This window comes from Papio anubis, chromosome 8 (genome assembly GCF_008728515.1).
Source record: "Papio anubis isolate 15944 chromosome 8, Panubis1.0, whole genome shotgun sequence".
NCBI classification, from domain to species: Eukaryota; Metazoa; Chordata; class Mammalia; order Primates; family Cercopithecidae; genus Papio; species Papio anubis.
The window spans coordinates 120,325,503-120,343,999 of record NC_044983.1 but is presented as its reverse complement, the minus strand read 5'-3'; the positions used below and the strand labels follow the sequence as shown (position 1 = coordinate 120,343,999).

The 18,497-nt window shown below is 44.8% G+C and overlaps 1 protein-coding gene across 5 annotated transcripts in view; it reads right to left on the bottom strand.

The window, feature by feature from the left end:
- ZNF572 (zinc finger protein 572) overlaps positions 1-18,497 on the bottom strand; it is a 76,127-nt gene that overhangs the window by 35,564 nt on the left and 22,066 nt on the right. Inside the window, exon 1 of one of the 5 annotated variants that reach the window (XM_009213567.4) lies at positions 1,127-1,284. The exons of 2 other annotated variants lie outside the window; for them this stretch is intronic. The gene's annotated coding sequence lies outside the window, so the exon portion shown is untranslated. Of the gene's footprint in view, positions 1-1,126; positions 1,285-18,497 lie in introns of those variants that run through there. 2 more of the 5 variants (XM_009213565.4, XM_003903149.5) reach the window with 2 other exon arrangements.

Sequence of the window (18,497 nt, the reverse complement as noted above, 5' to 3'; positions counted from 1 at the left end):
ACAAAAAACAGTATCTGTACTTATATTGTATTTTCACCATTGCTGCCTATTATGTGCCAGGTAGTGAATGAAATAATTTCCACACATTTGTCATTTAATTCTTACAACAGCCCTCTGAGGTGTATGAACAACTACCAGCATTTTACAGGATGAGTTTAAAAGGTATTAAGAAACTTTCCTAAGGTCACCTAGAAAGTGGTAGAGCAGGATTGAGCTCCAAGTCTGTTTGGATGCTGACCTTTTTCACCCTCTTACCTATTATCATAAACTAGAATGGGAAGCAGAGCTGGGCATAATGCCAAACTACAAATAATCCTCAAAGAGTCCCTTTATTTTAGAATATATTGACTGGCGTTTTAGAAAACAGATCTACATTCCTAAACCTTGTAACAAAGTGAGTCGACATTCCATAAGCACACTCAGCAAGCAGGGATTTGTTCTAGAGAAACGTGAAACTAGTCTACATTACTAATATCCCCAGTGTTTGAGTGAGGGGAGGGAAAAAGCCATACACCTGAATGCAAAAAAAGGAAGGGGGTGGAGTTGTTCGAATAGAGTTACATATTTTGCTGTCCTAAGTTACCTATTGTTATCAAAGTATTTACAAAAGAAGCATGAGTCTGGGTAACACATTACCACCCTCCCCCCCTCCATTTTCCCTACTAAAATACTATTAAATTTGGCAGCAAAGGAGCCCCCGGAACAGTGGCTCAGCAAAACGGTGGCAAATGCAAGGCCATAAAGGGCTGCCATTAAGATGTCTCTCCATGGGGAAGGAGTGTTTTCACTGTTACAGAGCAACTAGCTGATCAGAGTGGGGCCGTGCTTTGATCAGAAATCCTTCAAAAATGCACTGCCTGACGCCTAGTTTTAACAACCAATGGCAGGGACAAGTTGGAGACGCTGGGGGGTGAAGTTCCAGGATACCAAACGGTCTCCGGCCGACAGGATCCCTTAAGGCACCCCGCGGACAAGGATGACGGTGGCCCGCCGGTGGGAGATGCTGGGCCTTCGCCCCTGGCAGCAGCGGGATCTCTCTCCGGATGTCCACTGCAGCCTGGACGGAGCTGTTTCCACTCCTCTAGCCCGCAACCCTCGGCTCCCTTCCCCCCAAGAAGGAACTCACTGTTCTGGGTGCTACACCCAAGGCGCCCTGCACCCCCAGCAGTCCAGGAGGAAGGCGCCCCCTCTCCCTCTAACCCCACCAACCCAGGGTCCTAAACTCTCAAACCCGGAAGGCAGAAACAGGAAGTTACCCCCATCTCCCCTGGCGGCTTTGCTAGAGCCGCTCTAGGAAGCAGTGATGGCCAACTCTCGTTGATCTTAACCCTTAGGGTCCTGGACCAGAAGGAGCGTGGGGGTGGATTTCCTTTCCTTGTGCTGTGACAGCTGTGAACCTCATTCCTGTCACTTGTTAGGCGGCTTACGACAGAGGCCTGATTGGAGCTTATACCTTTCCTTGCCATCAGAATATCATCAGATTAATTATCATCACTATTAGAATAAAAATCAATCTAGTATTTTTTTTTTTTTTGAAACGGAGTCTCGCTCTGTCACCCAGGCTAGAGTGCAGTAGCGCGATCTCGCCTCACTGCAAGCTCCGACTCCCGGGTTCACGCAATCCTCCTGCCTCAGCCTCCCGAGTAGCTGGGACTACAGGCACCTGCCACCACACCAGGCTAATTTTTGTATTTTTAGTAGAGATAGGGTTTCACCGTGTTAGCCAGGATGGTCTCGATCTCCTCACCTCGTGATCCGCTCGCCTCAGCCTCCCAAAGTGCTGGGATTACAGGCGTGAGCCACCGTGCCTGGTCTCATTCTAGTATTTTTAAACACTTACTGTTTCTGTTCCCACCGCTGTGAGCGTGGATATATATTTACTTATCTGTGAAAGTTAGAAAGCCAAGGCATCCATTCACATATAAAACAATTCGTTTACAAGTCACCCTTATTAACTCCTGGAAAAGTATTTAATCCCTCCTTTTTCATTACAGAGAAAATAGAAGCCAGTCCCTTCATCTCATCTCTACCAAACATAGAAATCCACTCAAGTCTGCACACTGCCATTCTGTTTCTTCCTGTTACAACACAGAGTTCCTCTTTGGCGGTTTTTTTTTTTTTTTCTTTTTGGGTTTTGTTTTTGTTTTTGTTTTTGTTTTTTTGGAGATAGAGTCTCACTGTGTCCCCCAGCCTGGAGTGCAATGGCAGGATTTCGGCTCACTGCAACCTCTGCCTCCCTGGTTCAAGCAATTCTTCTGCCTCAGCTCCCGAGTAGCTAGGACTACTGGCGTGCGCCACCACGCCCAGCTAATTTTTGCATTTTTAGTAGAGACAGGTTTCACCATGTTCGCCGGAATGGTCTTGATCTCTTGACCTCATGATCTGCCCACCTCGGCCTCCCAAAGTGCTGGCTCTTTGGCATTTTAATAAGCCCTTTACTGGTACTCACTTTCCTACCCATCTTCTTGGAAACTTCACACTACCAACTAAACTCACAATCCCTCCACCCCATCCCCAAATGGTCCCTCAGCTTTTCTTTCCTCTTTTTACTCACAATGTTTCCATTTCACCAATTTTCCACTGACCTTAACATTTCTCCTGCAACAACAACGAAAAATCACTAGCATCACCAATGACCTCCATGATGTCAGTTAGTGCAATTGGTATTTTTTAGTTCTCAGGTCCTTTTTCAGGAGGTTTGATATGGCTAAGGACTCGTCTTCTAGAAACAGTCTTTTGAGGTGATACCACATTCTCCTCCTTTTCTTCTAACATCTCTAGTCAGTCCTGTTAGTCTCTTTTCCAAGTCAGTCCCTCGAGATCATCCTCTCCTCTTATCACTGAATGTTCTCTGCCTAGGCAATCTCATCCACTCCCACATTTTCAAATACCACCTAGGCAGACAACTCAAAAATTTGCTTCTCCAGCCCAAGCTACATGGGTGAGCTCTTCACTCATAACTAGTGGTCTACTTGGCATCTCATACAGGAAGTCTCAATAACACCTCAAAACCAAAATGTCAAAAATCAAAATCATAATCTGTCTTCTCTCTCACTGTTCTTCTCTGTATACACATATAAACACAAAATAAAACAAAATAAACCTGTTTCTCTTCCAATATTCTTTCAACCATCCATCCAGTTATATGGAAACCCAAAAGTCCTTCTTTTCACTTCCCTTTCCTTACCTTCCATATACAATTCATAAATAGCCTCATCCATTGTGTAATAAATAATTCTCACCTGTAGTTGTTTCCCCTAACCACCTAGGCCACCTCTATTCTGGCAACCATCACCCCTCATTTGGAAGGATTTCCATGCCCTCCTAACAGTCCTATAGATACCCATCCTTGCTCCCTCTCATTCACTCTTCCCTGTTGAATCCAGAGGTATCTTTTCCAAAAATGAATCTGATTCTTCCATGTTCCTTTACCTAACTGAGGCTTACTCATCCTTCAGATTTCAGCTTACACATCACTTTCTCACAGAAGCTTTCCAGGCTCTTCTACATGCTCTTCTCCTACCGTATCTTCTTCTTCCGTTGTAGCCCATGTAATGACTGCAACTTTATGTTTGTGTGATTGATGCATTATTTTGCCTCTCCATCCAGATAGCAAGTTCCATGAGAACAGGGCCTGCCTCCACTTTTGCTTATGATTCTATCTTACAACTTAGCACAGTGCCTGACTCCTTCATTCATTTATTTAACAAATATTTGTTGAAAGCCTACTGGGTGCCTGTTACTGTGTTATCCTGTACACTGAGGATACATCAGGGCACCAAACATTGTGGGGGAGATCATAAATGAACATCAACAAAAAGTAAACAAATGTATGTTAAGCAGTGATGAGTATTAGAAAAAGAAGTAAAGGAAGTTAAAGAAAGTGTACTATTTCAGCTGATCAGGGAAGTCCTCTCGGTAGGGAGATATTTCAGCAGAAGTATGAAGGAAGAAAGGCGTGGGCCTCATGGTTATTTAAGGGAGGAACAGTTAAGACAGGAACAGTAAGAAAAAAGACTCTGAGATGGAAACTCAAGAAATCATAAGGAGCAGAGCAAGTGAAATGAACAGTACTTGGAGATAAGGTCAGAGAAGTTTCAAGAGGCTAGGTCATAATCATATAGACCATAAGTGACAGACACAGAGATGCATCACTCAGACTCCAAGGAAGTTCGTGTTGCCCACCTCTGAGAGTGCTGTGAGCGGAAAGCTTTCAGCTGTTGGCTCCCTCAGGGAGTGCTTCAGTTTCAGAGAAGAGCCTTTCTGAAGCTCATGCCCTTTCCAAGGCAGCCCACGTCTAGTGACTGATCAAGGCAGAAATGTAAAAGCCTGTCCGTGTTGTCCAAAGCAGGATAACTCTTAAATGCACTATTTCAGCTTCCTGTGTGTTGTTTGTTTTTTAAGACAGCCTTACTCTGTCACCCAGGCTGGAGTGCAGTGGCACAATCACGGCTTACTGCAGCCTCGACTGCCCAGGTTCTAGCAATCCTCCCATCTCAGCCTCTTAAGTAACTGGGGCTAAAGGCACGTGCCACAATGCCCTCCTAATTTTTTTAATTTTTTTGTAGAGAGGGGGGGTCTCACTTTGTTTCCCAGGCTGGATGTGAACCCGTGGGCTCAAGCAATCCTCCTGCCTTGGCCTCCCAAAATGTTGGGATTACAGGTGGAGCCACAGTGCCCAGCCAACTCCTGAATTCTTGATGGCCTTGAAGGAGGAATCTGTTGTCAAGCCCAAATTGCAGGTCTTCCCCCTCTGCTCAATCCTGATTCCTTTCCCACCCTTCCACAGGTTTGGATACCAAGGCCATTTCCTAATCAACACCCTGGACTCTAAACTCAGTCTCAGAATCTGCTTCCTCAACAAACAAACAAATGAACAAAAACCTCCAAAATACATACAGAAAGTGAAATGTCCTCTCTCATCCCTGCCCCCAGCCATCCAGTTCTTCTCTCCACTGGGGCAACCAACGTTGTATGTTTCTTGTGTATTATTCACAGATACGCTATGTGTGAGCAAATGCCTGCCTACCTACTTATATACATACATATACACATACATAGGTAATGAATAAAGATAGGTGACAGATATTTATTCACTTTGTTCTAAATTTTAGTTTTTTCACTTAACAACATACCATGGAGAATTTTATTTTCTTCTCTTTTTTTTTTTTTTATTTTTGAGGCAGAATCTCACTCTGTCCCCCAAGCTGGAGTCCAGTGGCGTGATCTCAGCTCACTGCAACCTCAACTTCCAGGGCTCAAGCAATCCTTCCACCTCAGCCTCCTAAGTATCTGGGACCATAGGTGTGTGCTACTACTGCCAGCTAATTTTGTTTTGTTTTGTTTTGTTTTGTTTTGTTTTGTAGAGACAGGGTCTTACTATGTTGCCCGGGCTGATCTCCAACTCCTGGGCTCAAGGAATCCACCTGCTTCAGCCTCCCAAAGTGCTGGGATTACAGTCATGAGCCACTGCGCCCAACTGAAAGTTTTCTATAATAGTACAGACATTTATCATAGAGCTCCCAGTGTTCTTTTTTTTTTTTTTAACAGTTGCATGCTATTCTGTTGTGTAAATATACCAGTATTTATTCATCTATTTTTTATATTGCTTCTGAACTTATACTATTACTTATATTGAAATGAATAATTTAACCTTTATTTTTTAAAGCTGTGGTGGATATTGTGTATTGACTTGCTCAATATCCATTACCACTTTTTTTCATTATGCATTCCTCCTGAGAAGAGTTGGTGTTATGAACTGAATTGTGTCCACTGAAAATTCTTTTTTTTTTTTTTGATATGGAGTCTCGCTCTCTGCCCCCCCAGGCTGGAGTAGAATGGCACAATCTTGGCTCACTGAAGCCTCTGCCTCCCTGGTTCAAGCAATTCTCCTGCCTCAGCCTCCTGAATAGCTAGGACTACAGGTGTGCACCACTACAACTGGCTGATTTTTGTATTTTTATTAGAGGTGGAGTTTCACCATGTTGGTCAGACTGGTCTCGAACTCTTGGCCTCAAATGCTCTGCCTATGTCAGCCTCCCAAAGTGTAGGGATTACAGGTGTGAGCCACCACACCCAGCCTTCATTCAAAATTCTTATGTTGAAACTGTAATCCCCAGTGTGGCTATATTTGGAGATAGGGCCTCAAGGGAGGTGTTTGAGGTTAAGTGACGTAATAAGGGTGGGGCTGTAATCTGCTAGGACTGGGGTCTTTGTCAGAAGAGGAAGAGACACCAGAGATATCTCTGTCTGTGTACACACAAAGGAAAGGTCAGGGGAGAATATAGCAAGAAGGTGGCCATCTGCAAGCCAGTAAGAGAGTCCTCATGGAAACTAACACTGACAGTACCTTGATCATGGACTTCTACCTTCCAGAGGTGTGAGAAAATGAGGCCATGCATGGTGACTTACACCTGTAATCCCAATACTTCAAGAGGCTGAAACAGGAGGACCACTTGAGCCTGGGAGTTTGAGACCAGTCTAAACAAGAGTGAGACTCCATATGTACAAACAATTAAAAAAAAAAAAAAAAAAAAAAAAAAAGCTTTGCATGGTGGCACATGCCTATATTCCCAGCTACTCAGGAGGCTGAGGCGGGAGGATTGCTTGAGCCCAGGAGTTCAAGGCTCCAGTGAACCATGATTGCACTACTGCACTCCAGCCTGGATGACACAGTGAGACCCTGTCAAAAAACAAAAGCAAAAACCAAAAAACCAAACCCCGGAACTGTGAGAAAATGAATTCCGCTGTTTAAGCTACTCAGTCTGGTATTTTGCTTTGATAGCCTAAACAGACTAATACAGTTGAAAAAGCTAAACATTACATTTCTGAGACTTCTTTGAAGGTGTAATTGCCGTAGTTGTAGCAGCAGCTTTGATTGACACTCCTGGAAGCTCAGTCCGCAGTCTATTTCCTCAGTCCTCTCAGTGATTCCAAAAATCCTTTAATCCTTGTAATATATCTTTTATTCCTGATGTCAGTTCAAGTGAATTCTATTCTCTGTAACTGACTCTAGTTAGTACACAGCTAAATTGCTAGGGAGGCTCTTGATTTGGGGTTGAGGGCACATGGACAAAGTTTGTGTGTTCCCTGGAGTCGCAAGCTTGCAGACAGAACTTCCAGCTGGAGAATGGCTATATGGTGTGTGTAAGCAGGCTGAGGCTGGCACCACAGGTCCAGCTCAGAGTTTAATGAAGAGTGATGCTTGCCTTCTAATTATCTACTCTAGCCATGAGCAAACTGTTATCGGAAGATGGAGGAAGGGGATCCTTGTTATGTCGTGGCAGAAATTTGGCAACACTGTCACCTGTGCTAACACATAGAAAATAAGAAATTCACCTAATCAACTCCAACATCTTGGTCAGGGGTTGGCAAATTCATTCTGTAAAAGTCTAGAGAGTAACTATTCCATGCTTGTGGGCCGTATGATCTCTGTTGCAACTACTCAACTCCGCCATAGTAACTCGAAAGCAGCCCATATGCAAGACTAGTATACAGGCATGGGTGTGTTCCAATAAGACTTTATGTGTGAAAATAGGCAGCCAGGCATGGTGGCCCATGCCTGTAATCCCAGCACTTTGGGAGGAGGAGGTGGGCAGATCACTTGAGGTCAGGAGTTTGAGACCACCCTGGCCAAAATGGTGAAACCCTGTCTCTACTAAAAATACAAAAATTAGCCAGGTGTGGTGGCACATGCCTGTAATCCCAGCCACTCGGGAGGCTGAGGCGGGAGAATCACTTGAACCCGGAGGCAGAGATTGCAGTGAGCCAAGATTGCACCACTGAACTCCAGCCTGGTCGACAGAGTGAGGCTCTGTCTCTAAATAAATAAATAAATAATAAATAAGGGGGCAGCCTGCCTGCCAGCTGACCTCTGTTCTAGCTAAAGAGATTTCAAGATAGAATATTAAGCATGCCACTTGGCTTCCTCTCATTGCCTATGGTAAAATGCAAGAGGAAAGAGATAAGCTGAAGAACCAAGCCTTGAATATATAGGAGCTAGAAACTGCTGCATTGGAAACAATTTGTTTTTCCACATCCCAGCCTCTCCAGATGGCAAATAGTGTTAAAATTAAGAAATGGCTTCTGAGTAAAGAGCAAATATTGGGCACCGCTAGGAAAGAGTGTTCTAAGTAAGTGTCAGCAAACTACGAAAGACCTGTGCAGGTCTTCCTTCAGAACGTGCCTTGAAGCACTTCTGTGTTAAACAGTGGGATACCACAGAGTCTTAAGGGCCTTGATCCCAGCAACCACATAAGGAAGCCAAGGGAGGAAAGGGCTTATCTCTTGAAATTTGTGGGCATACCTTTTGTCTAATAGAGTGAATGATGTATCAACACACCAAAAGCCTCAAGATTTCTGAAAGTATCCTGTCAACTGGGATCGATAGGCACAGAGACAGTACAAAACAGCAAGAGGTCTGCAGAACCCCAAACTTCTACTGGCAGGAAGCAGGCTGAGAAAACTACTCAGGCACAAATATGGGTTACTATCATCAAGATAGTATCTAAATTTCAGGACGTTCCTGTTCTGGCTCGTCTCTAACCACCATGCTCCTCCCACTAGATGCAAAACCGCTTGTGGTTCTCAGAACATAGCTTGCTCTTCTGTACCTCTATGTCTTACCCTCTGACACAATGGTACTGCCCCCTGTCACTCCTACTCTTGCCTCCTCCCCTACCTCCCATCCACCTGTATAGCAAATGTCCCCTCCTTCTCATCCGAAATATCATCTCACCAATTAGCCTCTCTTGACTCTCCCGGGAATACTTAAACCTTTTCTCCTCCCCAACTTGCCCAGAGGTTCTGAACCAATTGAGAAACCTGTTGAGAAACCAATTGAGAGTACCGACACAGGTATTAGATAGGGATCAAAATGATCAGCTTTGTCGCATGTAAGACTGGATTGGAGAGATAACCTGGGGGCCCAGGCCTCCTACTTCATCCGCATGCATTAGACTAACTTATGCCCTCATTGCCTTGGAAGAAAATCCTGCCCAAGAAATTGTACTAACCACATGTACAAGAAGCAGAGAGCAGGTAGCAAATGCTCTGTGGGTAGGAAGATCTTAGAGAACTCAAGAGTCTACATCACACCTGTTCAGTCTTTTCTGCTCCATCTCACCCATCATAGAAGACAGTTTTCCTGATCCTATAAATGAGTAAGGGGTAATGATGGGGACAATGAAATGAAGGGCAGAGGATACCTTCTATTATTTCCAATAAAACAGTTTTTCTTTTATGGGGCTGTAGGAATGTGGGGAACAGGAAAAAATGCCTTTCTTTTACATCTATAAGCTTCTTAAAAAGCCATTTAATAAACATCTTTGGCTGAATTCAAGAATCAATAAATGAGGCTAGGCATGGTGGCTCACACCTGTAATCCTAGCACCTTGGAAGGTCAGGGTGGGTGGATCTCTTGAGGTTAGGAGTTCAAGGCCAGTCTGGCCAACATGGTGAAACCCCATCTCTACTAAAAATGCAAAAATTAGCTGGGCATGGTGGCAGGTGCGTGTAGTCCTAGCTACTCGGGAGGCTAAGCCAGGAGAATCGCTTGACCCTGGGAGGTGGAGGTTGCAGTGAGCCAAGATCGCACCACTGCACTCCAGCCTGGGCAACAGAGTGAGACTCTGTCTCAAAAAATTAAAAATAAAAAAAGAATGAATAAATGAATTTGCTCACCAGATTGTCTTACATTGTAGTATGCTATGTGGACATCTGTCATCCAGGCTAGCAGTGAGCAATGTGAACACAGCAATCTTGTTTCATTCTTACAATGAGTAAATAAACTCTTATGATGCCTGGAGGACATTAAGGGCAAGGGAAGTATGGAAAATTTATCAGGTTCCTTTATAAATGTTTACTTTCATTTCGTTTGTTCTTTGATTCACTTACTAAACAAGTATTTACTCTCTCTTCGTGTTTACTCCTGGAAAGGGTCATTCTGACAGGTGTTTGTAGAGACTGCCCTGACTTCTGGCCGGCTGACACAGGGCACTGGAAGAGTGAGTTTTTGCCTTTCCCCAGCCATGGCTGTTTTCACGCATCAGTGTCAATAAGAATAACAGTTGATACTGTGTTGATATGGGTGTCTTAAGGAGTGTTCTCAGTTTCAAGTTACAGACTATGTGACTCACACTGGTTTAAACCATAAGAACTTTATTCTTAAGAAATGTTTAAAGCAGGCAGTCCTGTGATGGGTGGAACAGCTCAGTGACGCTTTCAAGGGCCCAGGCCATTTTCTTCCTTCCTCTGCATTATTCTCAGCATTTTTATGACATCTTTCCTTAGGCTTCTCACCTCATGACTACAAAATGACTGCAGCAACTCCTCCCATCACATTCTAACACCATAGTGTTCAAAGCAGGAAGGCAAGGGGGCAAAGGGGGCTTTATTTTCACATGCCTCTCTCCTATCGAGGAGAAACATGTTTTCAAAACCCCCCAGTGTATTTCCCTTTCTGTCGCACTGGCCAGAACTTGATCACATGCCCATTGATTAGAGCGATGACTGCCAAGACAGAATGGAGGTGCTGTGATTGGCTGAGGCCAGTTGTGTTTGACCCTCTGGAGCTGAGCACATTGCTGCCCAAATCGAATCAGTCAAAAGGTGAGATTGACAGTTGAATTAGTAAGCAACCCCCAGCCACAACAGACATGAGCAGAAAATAACAGGAGACGCCTCTGGGCTGCAGTATCCACAAGCTCTTTGAAGGGTATGGGCCTGGGATGACTCCTTTTTGTAAAACACAAATTCTTTCACCCATGACCTCACTCCTTTGGAGCACAAATGAAACCACCACCACAGGGTTGACAAAAATTGCATGCTGGGTTCTGGACAGAAATATAGTTATAATTAAGCTTTAATCGGACTGCACTTTGGCCCACTTCCTTGTTGCTAAAAGTCACTAGATACTAACCATTTATATTCCCCTTGTTCCTACAGACAGGATCTCTGACATTAGAAATCATATGTCTTTTAAGGACTGCTTAAGATGTTTTTCAGACCCCGAATTCCAGCAGCCAGGTTGAAGATCCCCACAGAGGAACTGGATCAGCATGAGAACATAGCTTCTTCATCTCCCTGCCCCCAGGGATCTCCCCACTTCAGCCCACTCCAAAACTCTTAAAAACCCCAACCCTAAGTTCCGTGGGGGCAGATGGATTTAAGGTTTCCTCCCATCTTCTCAGTTGGTGATCCTACGATTAAACCTCTTTCTCTGCTGCAACCCTTCTTTCTCTGCTGCAACCCAAGGGGGTATTGACTGGCTGTGTGCATCAAGCAAAGGACCTATTAGGGTTACACAACTTCTTCCAAACTCATCCTGAGTTTCCCCTAAGGGGCACTACATAGACTACCCCGGATGTGATTACTACGTGCTTCGTTTGCAATGCTTTTAAAGAAAAGTTATTATGTCAAAACCATGGAAAAAGAGATCGGCAGACAGGGCAGCTAGAAGCCCTGCTGGCTGAATTCTGCCTCCATGGGAGCCTCTGTTCCATATGGGCAGATTCCAGCTGTGTGACTGGCTCATCTTGCTTCTGAGATTGCAAGAGTCTGAACATTCTGCAGCTTGCAGCTTCTTCACCTTTATTTTGAGTATACAAGCACTCCAGGAATTTACAACTTAACACTTTAATTTTTCTACAAACCACCTCATCCATGCCTTTTTTCTTCTGATCTGCATTGCTCACACACCACCTACCAGGACAGCTGATGTTGGGAAAGACTGGTGTGTGAACAGCAAAATTACAGCATAACACAGTAAATGTTGCAACAGAAATTAAGAAAAATACTACTTTGGCCTCATAGGAAGCAGACTAACTCTTTACTTAAGGGAGCAAGAGAAACACTTTGCAGAAGAGACCAATTGGCCTTTGAAGAATGAACAGGAGTTTGGTGGGTTTTGTTTGTTTGTTTTGAGACAGAGTCTCACTCTGTCTCTCAGACTGGAGTGCAGTGGCACAGTCTCGGCTCGCTGCAACCTCCACCTCGCAGGTTCAAGCAATTCTCCTGCCTCAGCCTCCCAAGTAGCTGGGATTACAGGTGTGTGCCATCACGCCTGGCTAATTTTTGTGTTTTTAGTAAAGATGGGGTTTCACCATGTTGGCCAGGCTGGTCTCAAACTCCTGACCTCAAGTGATCTGCCCACCTCGGCCTCCCAAAGTGCTGGGATTACAGGTGTGAGCCACCATGCCTGGACAGAGTTTGATGGTTTTGTTGGGTGGAAAGACATATTAGGCAGAAGGAATAGTACCTGCACAGGCACAGAGTTCTGTAAAGGTCAGTTGTTTGGAGAATAGTCAACAATTCAGGGCTTACAGAAAACCTGATACCTATTGGTATGTAGAGAAGAAGGGAGAAGAAGGGAGAAGCAGGCAGGAGAAGTGACTGAGTGGACTGGAAGAGGCCACATTGTAAGAGGTCATATAGACCAAGGCGAGGAATTGAATTTAAATTTATAGGTAATAGGAATTCAGTTCAATTCAATTGTTGTTTTTAAGTGTGACTGTTGAACAGGTAAAGAGAAAAACTAAACAGGAGACTTTTATAACAATTTAGATAAGAGAGAATGAGGTTCAGAACTAAGGCCTGTACTCCCAGCACTTTTAGAGGCCGAGGCAGGAGGATCACTTGAGTCCAGAAGTTTGAAATCAGCCTGGCAATGCTGATTGTCCCAATTACTCAGGAGGCTGAGGCAGGAGGATCTCTTGAGCATAGGAGGTGGAGGTTGTAATGAGCCAAGAGTGTGCCACTGCAATCCAGCCTGGGAGACAGGAGTGAAACCATGTCAAAGAAAGAAAGAAAGAAAGAGAGAGAGGGAGGGAGGGAGGGAGGGAGGGAGGAAATAAATAAATCATCCTGGGCAACATGACCAAGACCCCATCTCTATACACTCACACAAAATTATCCAAGCACGATGGCGCGTGCCTGTAGTCCCAGCTTCTTGGAAGGCTGAGGTGGGAGGATTGCCTAAGCCAGAGAGGTCAAGGCTGCAGTGAGCCAAGATGGTGCCACTACACCGCAGCCTGTGTGACAGGGTGGGACCCTGTCTCCAAAAAAAAAAAAAAATTAAAAACATTAAAAGAACTAATATGTCAGAGTAGATGAGTAGTTGAGCACAGATTTCAAATATGTATTAACGGAGAACTCATAGGATCTGGGGACTGATTCAATGTGGGAGGTAAGGGAAAGAAAATAATCAGTGATGACTGCAATTTCTACCTTGGGAAACTAGCTGTGAGATGACAAAAATGAGAAACCATGGGAAATTACAATGTAGTTTTTGTTTTTATTTTTGTTTTCCCCTCCAGACACTCCTGATATGAGATTCAGAGGCAGTGGCGGCTGGACACAATGTAGTTTTTGAATTCTGGGAATGATGTAGGTTTCAAAGGTAGAACCGGGAAAACATATACACAAGCACTCCTACAGAATGCTTCTCTGGCTACATTTCCCAGTAGAATACTTTTTGTTTTTTTATCATCCAAAATTTATACAACCTATGGGGCTTCGTTTGAGGGTGGTGAAAATGTTATAAAGTTACTTGATAGTCATAGTTGCACAAGTCTGGGAATATACTGAAAATCACTGAATTGTATGCTTTACAAGGGTACTTTTTTTTTTTTTTTTTCCAAGGCACAGTCTCACTCTGTTGGCCAAGCTGGAGTGCAGTGGCACAACCTCCGCTCACTGCAGTTTCCACCTCCCAGGCCCAAGCAATCCTCCAACCTCAGCCTCCCAAGTAGCTGGCACACAGATGTGAGCCACCACACTCAGCCTAGGATACATTTTATGGTGTGGGAATTATATCTCAATAAGGCTGTAATAAAAATGTATAGGATGGGCCGAGCGCCATGACTCACACCTGTAATCCCAGCACTTTGAGAGGCAGAGGTGGGAGGGTCGCTTGAGCTCAGGAGTTTGAGACCAGCCTGGTCAAGATGGTGAAACCCCGTCACAAAAAAAAAAAAAAAAAAAAAAAAAGCTGGGTGTGGTGGCGCATGCCTGTAGTCAGCTAATCCAGAGGCTGAGGTGGGAGGATTGCTTGAGCCCGGGAGGCACAGGTTGCAGTGAGCCGTGATAGTGCCACTGCACTCCAGCCTGGGTGACAGAGCAAGAACCTGTCTCAAAAAAAACAAACAAACAAACAAAAAAAAAAACGAGTTTATATGTGTCTTAACACATTTATGAAGGAAAATACACATTTATATTCCAAAAGTTTGCACAACAGTTTTAACAAAATGACAGGCAGTAAGGTCTTGAGTTACATTCCGAATACAATTGGTGAAACATCAAAATTTCATCGATCGTGCATTCTCAACAGTGGTGATAATCGCCTCCAAGGGGACAAAAGAGTTCGGGGGAGCATGAAAAAAATACTCTTTTCTTGCATAAAGCACAGACATACATCATAGAAGACTTAAAAACAGTTATATATTTGTGGTGTTACATTTTAATGGAGGGGGAGTGGTTAATAAAAAATGTCTGAAAAGATGGGGTGGGGAATATAAGGAAAAGAGGGCTGAGAAGCACTGCTGTAGATATTATGAAGAGCATGTCGTAGGCCAGCAAACAAGATGCCCATGTTGAGGCTGGGTGAGGTGGCTCACACCTGTAATCCCAGCACTTTGGGAGGCCAAGGTGAGAGGATCACTTGAGCCTAGGCATCCGGGACCAGCCTGGCAACTTACAAAAAAAAACAATTAAAGACGTTAGCCAGGCATGGTGGCACACACCTGTAGTCCCAGCTACTCAGGAGGCTGAGGTGGGAGGATCACCGGAGCCCAGGAGGTCAAGGTTGCAGTGAATTATGATCACACCACACTATACTCCAGCCTAGGTGACAGAGCAAGAGCCTGCCTAAAAACAAAAATTGCCCATGTTTTAGGATGAGCATGACAAAGGTCATGTTACTACCAACTAAGCAGCTTTTTCTTAACAACCATATTGTTTGGTGATCACGAAGCAAAGTTTAAGCATTTTATATTCTAACATTATAAGTATTCATGTTCCTTATATATTTGAGTTACACTTTAGGAGGTTATTTGGAGGTTTGGGGTTGAACTGCAATGCACTGTAATTTTCCCTACATAAAATAATGAGAAATAGGCTCCCAGTTGGCGTTGGCACCCAGAACCTCTGATGATCAGGAACAAATTCGTTTAAAGTTCCATCAAAAGAGAAAGAGAATATGAATTTAATGAGGACTTGGGCTGTAAATGGAAGAAGGTTCTCTGGGTGGGATATAAAGACAGTACTTCTGAACATTTTATTGGCAGGTACCTCTGCAGGAATTTGATAACAACTTTGGACCTTATGCTGGTTAGTTTTAATTTGTTCCCTTCAAATGTATTATCTGACCTTTTCTATGCCCACGGAAGCTGATCTTTGTAGGCTGAGACTGATCTTTATGAACTGAGATTGATCTTTATGAAATATGTTACCCCGACTCCCTCCTCTGTGTTTTGGTTAGGCCAATGAGAGGCACTGGCTGGAGATGGGGCGGCGGGGGTGGGGGGGGGGGGGGGTACCTGTTCACGGGCCCTCTCTCAGCCAGTTGTGATTGGCAGAGACTGTGCCTCTACCCGAGTCCACGCATGTAGTTGGGTGACCCCTATCCCAAGGCTGCAGTTCCCTGGGTTCCGCTAATGGCTCCCTCTCCATTCCTCTTCAGGCCCACAGGTAGAATGCCTTCACAGCATTGCTGAGTCCTTGGTGCACTTTGGTGCACAATCCTGTTCACAACTCCGTAAACAGTTCACTAAACTGGCTTCAGTTGCCCCTTTGCATGGGAAGGGGTGATACAGGTAACTCCTTCTTGTCCATCTTTCAGTATGCCATCTGTTTCCTTTTAAAACCCTGACTGGATACTCTCTCCAGAAAACAAAATAGGTGGACTTACAAAGGCTTTGCATGTAATATGAAGGGCTCCTCAGACACATTCTGAAGCCCAGCCAAGGATGTGTGGAAGGCAGAGGACTCGAGGATCCCCTGTTAAAAATCTCTCGTCTTGGATTTAGTAAACCACCAACACTGCATTCCCTTACACATCACAATCTAGCATTTGAGGGTAAAAGTAGTGGCTGCACCAGGTGGTGAAAGGGGCTAGAGATTTACCTGTATCTTTCCCTCCTTCTCCTTTCTTTTTTTTTTTTCAGAGACGGGGTATCGCTCTGTCACCCAGACTGGAGTGCAGTGGTACAATCACGGTTCACTGTAGCCTCAAACTCCTGGGCTCAAGTGATTCTCCTGCCTCAGCCTCCTAAGTAGCTGGGACTCAAAGTCTAATCAAACAAGTGGCCTTTCTGGCGTGGCCAGACCCTACCCTGAGTTATCATCTCATTTGTGTAAACTCTCCAGGGGCTCACCAAGAGTAGCCTCATTAGCTTAAATGCAAGTGAGGTCAGAGAGGTGGTCCTATTACTCGCGATAAAAGCCCCTTTCTGGGAACCAGTGACAAAGACCAGCCAAATTCTTTATTGAATAAAAGCAGCCCTCCTGTCTACCAATCTGATCCCCTTCCTTGCACCTCCTGTTTGCCTCAGATGGCAAGTTTCCTAACTCTGCTGATTTCCCACCACCGCCCAAGGAAAACAATGACGATCTCTCCTCCTTGCTGCAAGCGCAGGAATTCCCCTGTCCACGAAGATACGAGTTTGGTACTGAGCTGATTATACAATCAGAACAGCTGGTACTAAGTTGTCAGTTGTCAGGAGGTTTTATACTACTGCCAGTAGGTTTGCATTTTAAGGGAGGAGGTGGTTACAATGAGTTGAGGCTATTAATTGGCAGGTGGTGCAAAGCTGTGTCATGAGGGGCAGCATGAGGTTACACTGTTAGCCGTGGCGAATCTGTATAGGTCTGCAACAACCTCAATTCTTGCCTCCTTAGAAGAAAGGATTCCACCAACGGGCATAAGGCAGAGGGAGAGGCTGAGGCAAGTTTTAGAGCAAGGGTGAAAGTTCATTAAAAAGTTTAGAGCAGGAATGGCTGGGCGCGGTGGCTCACGCCTATAATCCCAACACTTTGGGAGGCCGAGGTGGGCAGATCATCTGAGGTCAGGAGTTTGAGACCAGCCTGGCCAACATGGTGAAACCCCATCTCTACTAAAAATACAAAAATTAGCCGGGTGTGGTGGTGTGTGCCTGTAATCCCAACTACTAAGGAGGCTGAGGCAGGAGAATTGCTTGAACCTGTGAGGTGGAGGTTGCAGTGAGCTGAGGTTCAGCCACTGCGCTCCAGCCTGGGTGACAGAGTGAGACTCCATCTCAAAAGAAAAAAAAAAAGAAAAGAAAAAAAGTTTAGAGCAGGAGTGAAAGGAAGTACCCTTGGAAGAGGGCCAAGCAGGTGACTTGAGAGATCAAGTATGTGGTCTGAAATTTGACTTGGGGTTCTATACGTTGGCATGCCTCTGGGGTCTTGTGTCCCTTCTCCCCTGATTCTTCCCTGGGGTGGGCTGTCCACATACACAGTGGCCTGCCAGGATTTGGGAGGGGAGCATGCACAGTGTGTTTGCTGGAGTTGCACCCATGCTCAATTGAGACATTTTTTTCCCTTACTCAGGCATTTAAACTCCGCCATTTTGCCTCTTACTGACTGGAGTTTTTCCCTCAGTAGTTGAGAGTTCCTGGAGGAATGTCATATACCATTTAAACTCCACCATTTTGCCTCGTAGTGACTTGAGGTGTTTTTCCCTTACCAGTCAAGTGTTCCTAGAGGAAGGTCATATACCAGTTAAACTCTGTCATTTTGCCTCTTAGTGTGTATGCTTGAGCCCACGCGCCCAACTCCTGAGATCTTACCGGAAGCTGCTGATCACCAGTTTCAGGTGTTTCTATTTATTGGGAGACTGGTTTTCCTAGACACAAGCTGCAACCAACTATTATTTTAGAGAGGCGTGACTATCACATGATGGTCACCTGGCATTCCTGACTAGGGGTTGGGGGGCACTCTCCTGCCCTGCTCATGGCTGACTACCCACCTACTGTAACAATAATCAAGGCAAATTCTTTGCCTCAGAAACAAGATCTGTGACTCTTGACCAAGAAATTGAATCTAAGCCTCAGTAACTTGCATACAATAACACTCATCTTCCAGAGTTATGGGGTTTGCTGTGATTATTTTTAGTGGTGGGCTTTCTGGTGCTTGCAGGAGATCTCTGGCTCTTTTTCTTCTCTCTAGCCTCTCCCCTCCCTCTGCTTCCTGCATCATTGGGCCTGCAAATGTATGCAGAGAATTGTTACTGAAATGATCATTGCTCTAAGTACTTTGCACCTGACTCAGCACCGCTAGGGTGGAGCGAAACAAAGTAGAGGCATAGCTTAGGGAGTGAGTATAGGCTGGCACAGAGCACCAAAGCGACTGGAAGCCCAAGAAGCATAGAGTCCCGACGCAGAGGCTTGCCTATATTGAAATGGTTAGCTAGGGAGATGGCAACATCTCTTTTGAAGGTGGCTGGGGGAGTGGGTGTGGGCTTTGGTAGGGGAAAGAATTGT